The sequence below is a fragment of the Trachypithecus francoisi genome, unplaced genomic scaffold (assembly GCF_009764315.1).
Source record: "Trachypithecus francoisi isolate TF-2019V2 unplaced genomic scaffold, Tfra_2.0 Lachesis_group2, whole genome shotgun sequence".
NCBI lineage: Eukaryota > Metazoa > Chordata > Mammalia > Primates > Cercopithecidae > Trachypithecus > Trachypithecus francoisi.
This window is the reverse complement of record NW_022681465.1, coordinates 156,073,953-156,087,752: the sequence shown is the minus strand read 5'-3', so window position 1 is coordinate 156,087,752 and position 13,800 is coordinate 156,073,953. Positions and strand designations below refer to the sequence as shown.

The 13,800-nt window shown below is 50.3% G+C and overlaps 1 long non-coding RNA gene across 1 annotated transcript; it reads left to right on the top strand.

Annotated features, from left to right (window-relative positions):
* The first annotated feature begins 3,641 nt into the window (after nucleotides 1-3,641).
* On the top strand, nucleotides 3,642-11,400 carry LOC117065829. Its single transcript, XR_004430056.1, has 3 exons — nucleotides 3,642-3,860; nucleotides 10,882-10,968; nucleotides 11,359-11,400. It is a non-coding gene; the product is annotated as an uncharacterized LOC117065829 (long non-coding RNA).
* The last annotated feature ends 2,400 nt before the right edge of the window (nucleotides 11,401-13,800 follow it).

Genomic DNA, 13,800 nt, shown 5'->3' with positions numbered 1-13,800 from the left:
AGACAAAGCTCAGCCAAGCGTGCACACCTGCATTCATCCTCCTACTTGACAGGCTCCCTCCAGGCATGGCCTGGTTTGTTTCGAGTGCCCACTGGCTGTTGGGTAGCTCAGGCCAGGCACACCACCTCCAAGGGTGTGCAGACGCGCTCCCAGACAAGCAAGTTCAAGCTGAGACTGGTTCCATGGACCCCGTGTCCCCTCCGGTTGCGTCCTGCCAGTCTGTGTGCATTCCGCACCGTGTGCACAAATGTTCAGCTCCCTTTTGCCTATTCTGCCTGGGCACAGAGGGGCAGGGGGCAAGAAAAGGACATGGCGCTAGTAGTTGCCCCCCTGCTCTTGGCAGCCCTGGAAAGGCGAGGTGGCCAGGACAGAGGTGTGCAATCAGTTGGATTGAGTGGGGAGGTGTCTCCTTTCCCAGGAGTCTGAACTGCTTACTTCCTCTGAGAATTCTTCCAGGCCCCCCAGACCAGAGTGGGAACAACTACCCTAGACCACCACAGCCCCTGCACTTCTTAACAAGCACCACCCCTCACTTCTGGCCTGTCATTTTCTTTCAGGGCCAGAATTAGGGGGAGGTGGGTGAGAAGCCTAGGGCACAATACTGAATGAGACACTCACTCTCAAGAGTCCACAAGTGCAGGGCTGGGGGTAGGCGTCTCCTTCAGTTTTGCCCCTAGATGCGTCCCCCTCACCCTAGTCCCAGCCCTGTTGTCTGCCCATTTGTCAGAGACCCTCAAAGGGTCAGCCAAGTTCACATCTGTGTCTTCTCCTTTTTTCCTCTTCAGGGGTGCAATACATGGGGAGAGCTTGGTGACACTGGCTGAGAGAGCCAGTAGAAAGATGAGTTCATTATTCTCTCTTCCCACCTCATGCCTGGCCACCAGCATAACAAGAACAACCAAGGTGTGCAGACCTTGGCCAGAGCTCATACCCACAAATCCCTGCTCAGCCCGGCAGAATCACCTCTGTGAGCTCTTTGTCGAAGTTGAAACTGTGGTTCCAAGTCCTGACTCTACAGTGTTTACCAAATGAGGTACAAAAATGCCCTCTTTGATGTTTTTCACTTAGTCCCAGAGATGGGCCTGTGGGGGTTTCAGCAGCGCTTGACAGGATTCAGCACTGCCCCATCTGCCCAATCAGCATCCCAGACAGGGCCCTCCTTGGTCCTGGGGGGTTGCCCGGTCTGCTTCCAGTGCACAGGGTGCTGGGCCCCTCCACTTGGCTGCTGCCAGTGCCTCATTTTCCAGATGGCAAAGTTGGCTCTGAGAGGGTCCAGGGCTTATCCATGTTAGCACAGGACAGCCACCATGTATCAGTGACATAGCAGCAGTGGCAGTGGGCCACTCAGGAGATGGGGGGAGTCCCTTTCTCTGAAGACCTGACCTGTTTCAGACAGCATTTTTCTCAGCCAGCAGCATGCTAGAGAACATTATGTGAAGCCAGAACAGGCCTATCTATCATCAGGACTTTCAGCCAGGGGGAGACTCAGCTCATCAGTTGGATGGAGGGGGTTGGGATGGAGGTGATGCTCCTGCTGTCAGTAACTTCCTGGGTCCTGGGAAGGCATGAATGCCTTCACCAATGAGTGGTGAGACCTGATTCAAAAATAAATGGCATAACATTCACCAGCCTGGTGAATCTCGAAACTGGCTCCATCCCATCATCTGATCTGACCAGAGACTGGCAGGCTGACAGGACCACAGGACAGAACTGGAGACACCCTTTCTGGGATAGGAGACAAAGCCCTTTCGGAGCTTTCTCCTTGCAGAATCCTTTCTCCCTCACACCCATCCTTTCTCCCGTTACCCCACTCCACTAACCAAACTGCAGCCACTTTGAAAGCCCTGGCAAGACCATTCTCCAAGCCTCCTATGGACTATTCTCATTAGGAAAGCTGCTTCATTCCAGAGTCTGGGCTTGTGCTACTTGCTATTTAGTTCTTAAAATGGTTATTGTAGGCCGGGCGTGGTGGCTCACTCCTGCAATCCTAGCACTTATGGAGGTGGAGGCAGGCGGATCACCTGAGGTCAGGAGTTCAAGACCAGCCTGACCAATATGGTGAAACCCCATCTCCACTAAAAATACAAAGAAATTAGCCGGGTGTGGTGGCTGGTGCCTGTAATCCCAGCTACTTGGAAATGCAGGACTTGGGTTGCTCAGTTTGGGGTTTGGCCTAGAATTTCCACCTGGGGTCTATATGGGAAGTAGCATGGCCTACCTTCCCCACTTTCTCTCAGGTCCACCATAATCCTAGATATGAACCCAGGAGGGGGACTTACTGACGCCAGGTGGCTCATTTGGGAGGCTCTAAGTGGAATCTGGGGCAGGCCTCAGCCCTTTGGGCTGTAAAATGAGGGGTGATGATAAATAAGTGTTTTCTGATCCTCCTCTGGAAACACGCTGTGATTGTCCAGGAAATGGTGTGGAGTGGGGTATCTGCAAAGGGTTTGGTGTGGATGAAAGGCCCCTGCAGCTCCGCTGGTCAAGGTGGCAGGACGGGGATGGTGGTGAAACAGGGATGGTGGTGGTGGTGGTGGTGGGCAGGGAAATCTTTGAACCTGATGTCCCCAACACTGCTCATTCCTTCCCCACAGCTGCTGCTGTTCCCATGCTGCATTTTATAGAAATGACACATGCAAGGTCTCCCACCTGTGAATGAAGAAGCTGGGACTCGGACGTGGAAAGTGGGGCTCCAGAGTCCATGCATGTAGCCACTATAATGAACCATCTGCCATGGCAGAATGATTCTAGTAACTAACATTCCTGGCCCTCTTACCACAGGCTGAGCACTAGGTGGGGGCTTAGCAATCATCTTTCTCCCCACAGCAACCTGTGACAGGCACTTCTATCACCCTCATTTTCTTAAGGAGAAAGCCAGAACCCCAGGAAGTGGTGTCACTTGCCAAGATCACATAGCTGGTCATGGTGCAGGGGACCCTCCAACTGTGGTCTGTGCTTGTCCACTCAGTCTGAAGCTGCATTTTCTAAAGAGAAGCTCAACAGAGAACATGTGGTCAAACTGCCTTCCCTTTCAGTACAGTTGGAGGAGGTATCTTGCCTTTTAGGGGGGCCCTGAAGTGGGGAGGGTACTGTTTCTTTTCTGAAAGATGTTCAGGGCCCTGAGAGGGCAGTCACGTTCCCTGCACATCCCCAGGCAGGAAATTAAACAAGGCTGGTACTGAGTAAATGCAGAGATGAAGTTTACACAGCTCTTTATAAAAGCCAGAGCGACCTTCCATTAAGGGAGCTTTGTGTCCCCATACATTTAAGTCTTTGGAAAAGATTATAAAAAGGGGCTTAGAGGTGGGCTTTGATAGGCAGAGGTCACAGGGGTGGGACCTCAGGGCAACCTCTTTCCCATTACGGAGTTGCTGAGTGACACGCTTTTCTTCCCTGCTGACCTGTCTGTGGAGAAACCGAGGGAAGCAAGGCAAGGGTGCCTTTCCTGCCAGTGAGAGCCATTTGGCAGCTGTTTAATGGAACTTTGGGAGACTGGGAGCATTAGAGGCCCAGGATTTCATAAACTGTGCCACGCAGGCCTGTGATGCCTGGTGGAGCTATTTCTGTTTCTTCCACACACCAAGGGAATTATTATTAAACTACTCAGCGTGACGCAGAAGCTGGGGGTGAAGATCAAAGGTGAAAAATCGCTGTCTGAAGGTTGGAGTTGGTTGCTGCTGGCGTGATTTTCCCTGTATGGTGTGAGTCTGCCGGGTCGGGGTTGGTTGCTGCTGGCGTGGCTTCCCTGTGTGGTGTGAGTCTGCCGGGTCGGAGTTGGTTGCTGCTGGCGTGGTTTCCCTGTGTGGTGTGAGTCTGCCGGGTCGGGGTTGGTTGCTGCTGGCGTGGCTTCCCTGTGTGGTGTGAGTCTGCTGGAGCATGGAATGGCCGCTCCCCCTGTGAGTGCTGAGGATGCCCTTGCTTGCAGAACTGTTCTGTTTGTTTTTTAAATCATCACCCTGTTAGTGACTTTTTGTTTGTTTGTTTGTTTTAGATGACTTTGGCAACCATAGTGGTTGGTGACTTTAAGGTTCCATTTTAGAATGATCTTTTTTTTTTTTTGGAGACGGAGTCCCACTCTGTCGCCCAGGCTGGAGTGCAGTGGCGTGATCTTGGCTCAGTGCAACCTTCGCCTCCCAGGTTCAAAGTGATTCTCCTGCCTCAGCCTCTCAAGTAGCTGGGATTACAGGCACCAGCCACCACACCCGGCTAATTTCTTTGTATTTTTAGTGGAGATGGGGTTTCACCATATTGGTCAGGCTGGTCTTGAACTCCTGACCTCAGGTGATCCGCCTGCCTCCGCCTCCATAAGTGCTAGGATTGCAGGAGTGAGCCACCACGCCCGGCCTACAATAACCATTTTAAGAACTAAATAGCAAGTAGCGCAAGCCCAGACTCTGGAATGAAGCAGCTTTCCTAATGAGAATAGTCCATAGGAGGCTTGGAGAATGGTCTTGCCAGGGCTTTCAAAGTGGCTGCAGTTTGGTTAGTGGAGTGGAGTAACTGGAGAGAGGATGGGTGTGAGGGAGAAAGGATTCTGCAAGGAGAAAGCTCCGAAAGGGCTTTGTCTCCTATCCCAGAAAGGGTGTCTCCAGTTCTGTCCTGTGGTCCTGTCAGCCTGCCAGTCTCTGGTCAGATCAGATGATGGGATGGAGCCAGTTTCGAGATTCACCAGGCTGGTGAATGCTGTGCCATTTATTTTTGAATCAGGTCTCACCACTCGTTGGTTAGCACCTCAACATTTTTTCTATGGTCTCAATGACATGTGACCTCATCTGCCTCTCTGAGTCCCTTTAGCAGTGTAACCTCAAGCCAAGTAAGTTACGGCCTATAGCATCCTGGGACTGATAGACTGATTGTCACCCCCCGGACCCAATCATCTTGCCTTCTCTGGGAAGGGCAGAGGTTTGCATGGTGGTAAAACTGCATTCCTCCTGCTGCCTGGGCTCAATTAGGGGTATTGGCTGGGGTCATGGGTGGAGTTGCTGCATGCTAAGGAATAAGCCATCACTCTGGCCAAGGACTGGCAAGGAGACTAAAGCTGGGATAGGACCGGTATATGGTCAAAGACTGGGAACAGGACTGTTGTTTAGGATCAGTTGCCAGGCTCAGGGGCCCCTGGTAGTCTGGCTAGCATCCTCAGGTCCCTGTCCCTGGGCTTCCAGGATAGGGTGCCTGGCCTTTGTGGTTACACTTATGGAGAGACTGGAAGCCAGAAGGAGTGCCTTAGACCCATAAATGGAGACAGGTAGCAAGGCAGGGAGCAGGTGTGTTTAGACACTTCAGAGGCGCCAACTCATCTATGGCACTGAAGCAGGACTGCTTCATGGAAAGGTCTGGGACTTGGTAGTGAAGCCAGGGCAAAAGAGCTCCTTCAGAAAATGTTTGGTTTTGTCTAGGATTGCATTTTCCAAAATTTGACATGAATACTTCAAGTGGGATGCCATATTACTTTAAGTAGTGCATGGGTGCAGTATTAAACATCATGAATCACACAACGACAAAGTTTCTGTATTTTAATCTTGTTTAATTATTCTGATTATGGCAAGAAGAAAAATTTAGTCTGGCTCAGTGTCATCTCAGGTCCTCCAAGAAGCACATGCAGAAGATGTATTAGAGGAAACAGCTGTGATGGGTAAAAAAAGAGGCATGAACAAGAGGCACCAGGGAGAGCATTGAGGTCACAGTACTGCTCTGACCCGTGAGAGGAGAGAGGGAAGAAAGGACTCGGTAAGAAAAGCCTCAAGCTGAAAGTGTCTCAGTCAGGCGGTAAGGAATTCCTAAGCAAAACCAACCTGTTAGGAGCCCCCTGCCAGGTGGGACGTATGAAGCTGGTGGCACTGTTGCCCTTACTAGCCAAGCATGGAGTCGTCTTTCCTCTGCTGAGGTTGGGGCTGGTGAGCTTTGCAAAAGGCTGTCAGGTCCTAGAGGAAGGGGCAGGTGCCAAGGTTGAAGTGCCAGCAAGACTCAACCCTCCCAGGAAGCCCCCTCTCCCAGCCTTTGGCCCCAGCTAACCCTTCCTTTCTGCTCTCTCTTTAGTGGATGAGACCCAGGCAGTCCCCACTTGATTACTGCTGGTCTTAACTCTGTGCCTCATATTTAGTCTTCCCAGGGTGAGAGTGAAAGAGTGAACCTCATTCTTGGGGTTGGGCCTCTGAGTCTGGGCTTAAGTCGGAGCCCAGGGTGTCAAGCAGACCTCCCTTATGGCTAGAGCTTCATGTCTGTGGTCAGCAGCGTCAGGCCCACGTGTGTCCTGGGCTGTTGTCTCTGCTGGGCCTTCTCCCTCTCCTTGCCATCAGTATTTCTACAGGGCTGGCTCTTGCCCAGGCCCAGAGCCCCATTGCTGGACACTGAGACTATAGCAGCCTCTTGCCTTTCATTTACCCTGTCGTCCATCCTTAGGGACGGTTCTAGGTCTTTTGAAATCTGGAGCTTGTACATCTTAGGGGCCCTCTCTGAGAACAAGAGCAAATCATTAGGTTTTTAAAGTGAATATTTATTTAGAATGAAAAATGGAATCAAAATGAATTGAAATTTTTAAAAATCTGGAAAGGATTCAAAATATGAAACAAAACACAACAAAACTATCCAGATTGGCTTTTGGCCACAAAGGAAGGACTGGGAAGGGCCATCGGGCTCTACCTTCCTAGGGTTCAGGAGCAGGCTGGTTGGGAGGCCAGGGAATGGCCCCATTGTCTTGTAACCCCCACCCATGGCTGAGGGCAGGACCAACTAGAAAGACTGGTCTTAGTTAGCAATAAGCTCTAGGACTGGGAACCTGCCTTCTGTCTGCATCCTCAGGAGTCAGCGGTCTGGGTCAGCCTGTGGCGGGCTGGGGCTGGGAGAGCGGGCAGCAGGAGGTGCAGGCTTGAGCTCTCTGCATCCTCAGGAGTCAGCAGTTTGGGCCAGCCCGTGAGGGACTGGGGCTGGGAGAGCCGGCAGCAGGTCGTGCAGGCTTGAGCTCTTTGCCTGTAGATTCTCCTCCTGAGCTAGGGACCTACGTGGGCAGCTAGAAGCCTGACTTCCCTCTCAAGGGATTACTCCTGGCCCTGCAAGGACAGGCACTCCCTCCTACTCACCCCATCCTTCCCCAAACACCAGGTCAAACCTACAAATCCAGTCCTCTAGAGAAAGCTCTTTCCTATGAGGAGCCCTGTCTTCCTGGGCATAAATCCTGAGGTTGCTTCCCAGATTAATGGGAGCCTGGGATAGGAGAGACATCCTTTGGACAACATTCTCTCTTTATGCCCATCCCTGCCCGCCACATGCACTGAAAGGGTAGGGAGATTTTCTACCCTTAATTAGAAAGAGGAAGAAAATCCAAGTTTATGAAATTCAGGTATATATTTCTTCAGGGTGTGAAATTATGTTTTCTTCTCCTCCCAAAGTTCTGAAAGAAAACCCAACTACCTGGTTTCTTTTTGATAAAACTATCAGGGATCTCCATTCTCTTGTCTGGATAAGTCCCTCCCTACAATCAAGCACCCCCTGCTTCAAACCTTGCCTTTGGCTGCTGCCCGGGCAGCTCTCATATCTTTCCCAGTCCTCCCTCCCGCTCTGTCACTGGGCAGCAAGTCTTCTTTCACGGAGTGTGGCAGAAGTGTCACTGGTTGCTCAGTGGCCTCAGGCAGAAGGGACTGTGGATCTGAGGTCGGGGCAGAGAAAGCCCCCTGTCCAAAGAAGCGGCGCACAATGATCACGAAAGGTCTGTGGAAGAGGATGCCTTATGCTCTGCGAGTCCTTGATGGGGAGGAAGGGATGAATATGCCCATGTCCTGATTCATGAGGAAATGTGATTATTTTTTAAAAGTTTTAAGTGAGAGAACTGAAGCTGTCCTTTAAAGTGGCATTTTAAAACCTAAATTGGAAACTACATTAGCATTGCCATTTTATGCTGAGGCAATAGAAATTCAACATGCTCCTGTCAGGCTCCCAGGTCAAACATGAGGTTGTCTCCATCCTGAAGGCTTCCTTTGAGGAGGCATATGGGGTTCTCTGTACCCCAGTTCTGCTGGGGAAGGGGCTTCTCCCACCCCTCCCACTAGGAGGCTGCTTTTGGGCTGCCTGTGGTTGGGAGAAGTGGACTGGATGGCTTGGAGTCATCTTGCCCCTTCTTGGAGAAAGCCTTTAAGATGACACTCCCCCAGAAGTGGTGCTGGGCTTCACTAGTGAGTGGATGGTCTCAACATCTCAGCTGGAACCAAACAGGGAAAACAAGAAGATACTTGAGGTTGTTTAGGGCATTTTAAGATATGAAAAGCTGCCATCCAGCCTGGCCCCCCAACCCCTGAATTCACCCATCCAGGTGAGAAAAGCAACCTCACCCACGGCTCCCCACTGGGAGCTGAAGGGCTGGGGACAGCAGTTCTCCAGGGACTGGTCTTGATTGCTTTTCATGGGAATTCTCCCCTAATCCCTTCGGAATTACCTGGCATGCTTTTAAAAATTCAAGTTTTGTCCCCCAACCCCAAAGATTTGAACCTAGCATTTGGAGCTGCGAATGGGCGTATACATTTGGGCATGCTATTGTCAAGTATTAACCAAGGCATCCCCCTGCATTTCCTGACACCTGTGGTCCTTCCTTGCAGCCAGACAGCAGCCAGACTGCTCAATATTAATTGCTTCAGGGAAGGGAGGGCATTGCAGAACTCGGCTAACAAAAGAGTCAAATTATTAGCTTTTGAGTTTCAAAATCTAGGCCCGGGTATAAGTTTGGAACAAGACATGATGAGTAAGGGCAGCACTGTGGCTCACACACATGGTACCTTTGGGCAAATTACAAAAAGGTGCCCTTTCCCTGGGCATGGCATGTGAAATTTCCCTGTTGTGCGGTGCACACACTGCTCAACTTTATATGGCAATCCTGCATAAAAGCAAATTTTCCCATCCCTGAAGTTAAAACAGAATCTCCCTCATCTTGGGGCAAGCTAGAGCAGGAGGTGAGGAGAAGAGAGTTCATGGGGACACAAGGAGACCTTAGATGTGAGGAGGTCTCTGAGAGCGGGTAGAGGAGTGTTCTGCCTGGAGAGAGATGACAGAAGACCAGATAGTTTGGGGGATCAGCGTGCAGAGGGAGATGGTAAATACCTTTCTTAGAGAGCCCTAAGGAGGCAGAAGCCCTCAGATCATTCCTGCAAGCTCACCTCCTACATGCTGCAAGCTCACCTCAGTGTACATTAAGTGCTGAGGGGCCACAGCAAGCTGCCTCCAGCTCTAAAATGATTTGGAGACAGAAGGGCTTCTGAGTCAGTGCTCTGAGAAGGGCATGAAAGAGGCAAGCAGGCATTCTGCAGCTGTCTTTTTGATGAGAATGAGGATCCGTGCAGCAGCGACCCACAGGACTGACCTTTAGGAAGCAGATAGACAACAGAGGTTTGGTGGACATCAGTGCAGGCAGAGAGGGCTGTGGGTGGGATGATCGCCTGACTTAAGCCTGCGGAATTCATCACAGGGTCAGGAAAGTGGGTGTGGGACTCAGAACCGAGCTGAGATTTCTACCACCTCTGAGGAATGAGGGACAGGGTCTCCTAACAGAGACTGACTAGTAATCTTTCATTTCTTACCCACTTGAGTTTGTGGATTAAGATTTATATAAATATGTAAAGAGAACCACAAGCAAATACCTCCTAGTAATTATCTCTAGGTGGCTGGATTAAGAGTGATTTTCATTTTCCTCTTTTCTGAACGCTGAGGTTTTTGGAAATTTCTCTAGTGACCATGGTTTACTTTTGTAATGAGAATAATATTTTTAAAGAAACAGTATAAAACAAAACAGCAAAGTAATTTGCATTTTAATTTTTCTCTCCTGTCTCCTGGGCCCTCATTCCTTAAGGGCCTCATCCATCTGGCTTCCTTCAGTCCCCTCTGCAGAGACCTGGGCACTGGCTGAGAGGTGGGCTGGGGGCTGGAGGCGATGGAGGCAGTGTGCTCAGTTGGGAGTCCTGGAGCGCTGGGCCTCGATTCACAATGACAGTGGCAGTAACATCTCAAAGGACAATATTCTATCCTCCCTGCGCCCACTGGAGAGACAGGAGGAAGAGAACCCTCTCGTCATTTTGGCTTCCTGGAGATGGTCTCCTCCCTGCGGTGGGAGGGTCCGGCTGGGCTGTGCTGAGCCAGAGGGCGAGTGGGCTCGGCTTGCTCACTGTCCAAGCTCCTGAACTAATGCCCTTTCCTGGAATCGGCTTCTCTGGTTCCTTAGAGCCCTGATTCAGAACCTTACTCTGAATCACAACGAAGGGAAAGGCCCGCCAGTGAGGGCCCCAGGAGGACCATTTGGAAAGAAAGGAAAAGGATGACGAACCAGCCGGGCCTCTTTAAGGGATCCCCACCTGGGAGGGGGCAGGGATGGAAACAGAAGCAGGCAGGAGGGGAGGTTTAGTGGGCTGGTGGGAGAAGCCTGCTGATTATTACAGAGTGAATTACCTGGGTCTAATTATGAACGCATAAGCAGCACATTTCCTCCTGATACAGATCGGAAGTGGCTCAGTTTCAGTCACAGAGAAATAAAAGATAAATCTCAAATGTGAGGGATCGCCCCCCGACTGCCGTGTGTCAAATGTGAGGGATCGCCCCCCCACTGCCCTGTGTCTTTTCCTCCTTCTCTGCCCTTACCCCACGTTGGCTTGGTTGGGAAGAGGAGTGGACCCCCCACCCCATCTCCTCTTTCATTATCTCTGACTCTGTTTATTGTCTATGTTAACAAATATGAATATATAATATCTATATTAATATTAATACTATTCTTATTATCTGTATTAATAAATTAATAAACAGTCTGTCTCACACACATACACACACACACACACACACACACACACACACCACACACTCCCTACTTGTTCAGCCTGGCGGAACTTTTCTCCCTGCCACCTTTGTCCATAGAACCTGCTGGCATGATGTGGGATGAGGCCCTGTCCGCCCCACTCTGGTACTCTAATGGCAGTGCACCCTGGAAGCCTGCTGTCCTGGGTAGGTTGTCCCCCTCAGTGCTCTGCCGTCTGACATTGGGTGAGTTCTCAGTTCTGGGGACGGAGTGGGAGTGGACCTTGCCCATGCCCCAGTTCAAGAATGACATTTCCTTACCTCTAAGAAACAGGAGACAAAATCGAGACTGGGCAATCCCTGGAGTTGGGGTTTGGGGATAATAACCCCCAAACCCTTGTTAGCATTGGCTGTCCCTTTACTATTAGTTTTTAACGTAAAAACAAGGCTGTTGAGTCATGGAGATGCAACACAGGAAAGGGTGGAATTGAGCTATTCACCCCTAGTTTTTCCTTGGTGCCTTCAATGCTTTATCCTTTATCTTTCTGCATGCCCAACTTTATTTATTTATTTATTTATTTATTTATTTATTTTCAGAGATGTGATCTCGCCCTGTCACCCAAGCTGGAGAGCAAAGTTGAGATCATAGCTTACTGCAGCCTCAAACTCAAGTGATCCTTGTGGACTCAAATGATCCTCCCCCCTCAGCCTTCCAAAGTACGACGAGGACTACAGACATGAGCCACTGTGCCTGGCCCCAAATCTTACATGTCCTTCCAAAACTGGATCAGTCCCACCTTAGGGAAGATCAGAGAACTAGCTAGAGCACTGACCCAGGCCTGGGGGCCAGTCCCATCTCTAGTGCCCACCAGTCAGGTGACCTGATAACCATGCCATCTGGCCAGGGGAACTCTGTGGCAGGTGTTCAAATAGAGTTGATCATCAGAGTTGCCTGGGGACCTCTTAAAATAGAGACTCCTAGGCCCAACCCTCAGCTGTTGAATCTACATTATCAGTCTGTGTCAAGGGATTCTGAGGGAGGAGGTCCCAGGACTGTGTGGAGAAATACCCCACAAGGAATGTCCCTCCTGCCCAGGCTGCCTGCTAGGGACAGTGCCTCTACACTTGCTGCCTAGCCTAAGTGCATTCCTCCCACTCAGTTCTGTTCGTTGCCACTCATTCTATGCTCAGTCCAGTTTATGGGCCCAGGACCCCAGGAATTGAACTTCCAGTTCATGCTCTACTTAAGCTCTTTCTAGGAAAAGGGGATCTTGAATCCTGCCCTACCCACATCACTGGGCTGTTGTTTTAAATCAATGAAATAAGGGATGTGAAAGTGCTCATCATACAGCTGTAAGATTAGAAATCAAAAGGGATGTTATTGTCCATCAGGCAACGATTTACCAACTGCCTTGTGATATCTCCTCTGTACTGCCCACCACTCTTGTTAAAATCTCACAAATCTGCTTACCTGTTCCCAGGCTTATCTCTTTTCTCTTCAGTGAAACTGCAAACCCCTCAGAGTTGGAGTCCATTGGATCCTTCCAGCCCTTCACACATTACAATACATTAACTGAGGTGATGACTGAGTTGACTGGCTGTATTTAACTTGTTCAACAAAATGTGCATCCTTCTGCTGGATGGCCAGAACTACTTTTGGGGGGTGTTGGGGGGTTTCCATCAGTGTCCAGACACAGGGTTTCTTTTTAAGTGGAGCAAAGCCAACGTGGGGAGGTTGGAAACCCTGACTGTGGCTTCTTAAATAACTGCTGATTTGCATTCATAGGCTGCTGTTGTTTGAGGCACCAGGCCTTATGATTCAGAAGTAAATCATTCTTTTGGGATGAATGGGTGGGATTGATTACTCTCCTGCAGATAGGCTAAAAATGGTGTGAAAAGTTCCTGGATCCTTCCTCAGCCCCTTTGTTTTAGCTATTAATGGGTAACAAAGCACCTCAAAACTTCGTGGTCTAAAGCAACAACACTTTATTATTTCTCACAATTTTGTGGCTAACAAAGCTCAGCTGGGAGGTTCTTCTGCTCCACATAGCTGAATCACTTATGCAGCTGCACTTAGCTGGGAGCTTGACTAGGCTGGAAATACAAGAGGCCTCTCAGCCTCCAGAGTTTCTCTCTACACAGCCTCTCAACATTCAGCATCCTAGCTGAGATCCTTTACAAGGGCTGGCTTGTAAGACAAACCACCCTGGGCATGGGCTTATCAAACCACTGCTTGTGCTATACTTGCTAATGCTCCATTGGTTAAAACAAGTCCCATGACCAAGCCTAGCATCAATGGGGGAGGGGAACACACAAGGGCCTGAGTACTGGGAAGCATGTTTCACTGGGGCCATGATGGTATAGTTCACCATAACCATATTTTCCTTTCTTTCTTGGGAAGTCACCCAAACACTTTGCAGAACAGAGCAGCAGCCATACCAGGCATTTGTGTCTATTTGGGAAATGGACCATCTGCCCAGTACTATGTATCTCTACTGGGACCCAGTGCTACTGGCCCTGCTGTTTCCTGTGCGTGGTGGCCTGTGCTGTGACCTGGGGAGGTTACACAGACCCAGACTCCTCTGCTCTGTGCCAGTGGTGGTCTATGCCCCTGGGCGATCTCAGATCGGGAAGAGGAGGCTCCAAGGCCTGGCAGGAGGGCAGTTTGTCTGATTTTTCCTTGGGAGTAGAGTGGCTTCATGCAGTTGCTGCCTCTTGCACATGGGTTTCTGATGGTGGCCTCTGTGAGGCCTGTGGGAGGCCCTGCACGTCCCTGATGATGAAGACACCAACATCCCCTTCACATCTCTTTGGGTTGCCTCTAAGTCTTTGCCACAAAGTGGACCCATGTGGGAGCAAGCATGGGGCCCCTCTACCCCACTCCTCTTCTTTTCTTGTGTCTGTGTGCCTAGGCACTTCTGCCCAGGTCCCATTCTCACCTCCATCCCCCTCCTTGTCTTTGCCTATGTGGTGGAGCACCAAGTATGACCAGAAACACCCCGTGGGTGGGCTGAGGGCACACTTTTAGTCTCTTTAGAG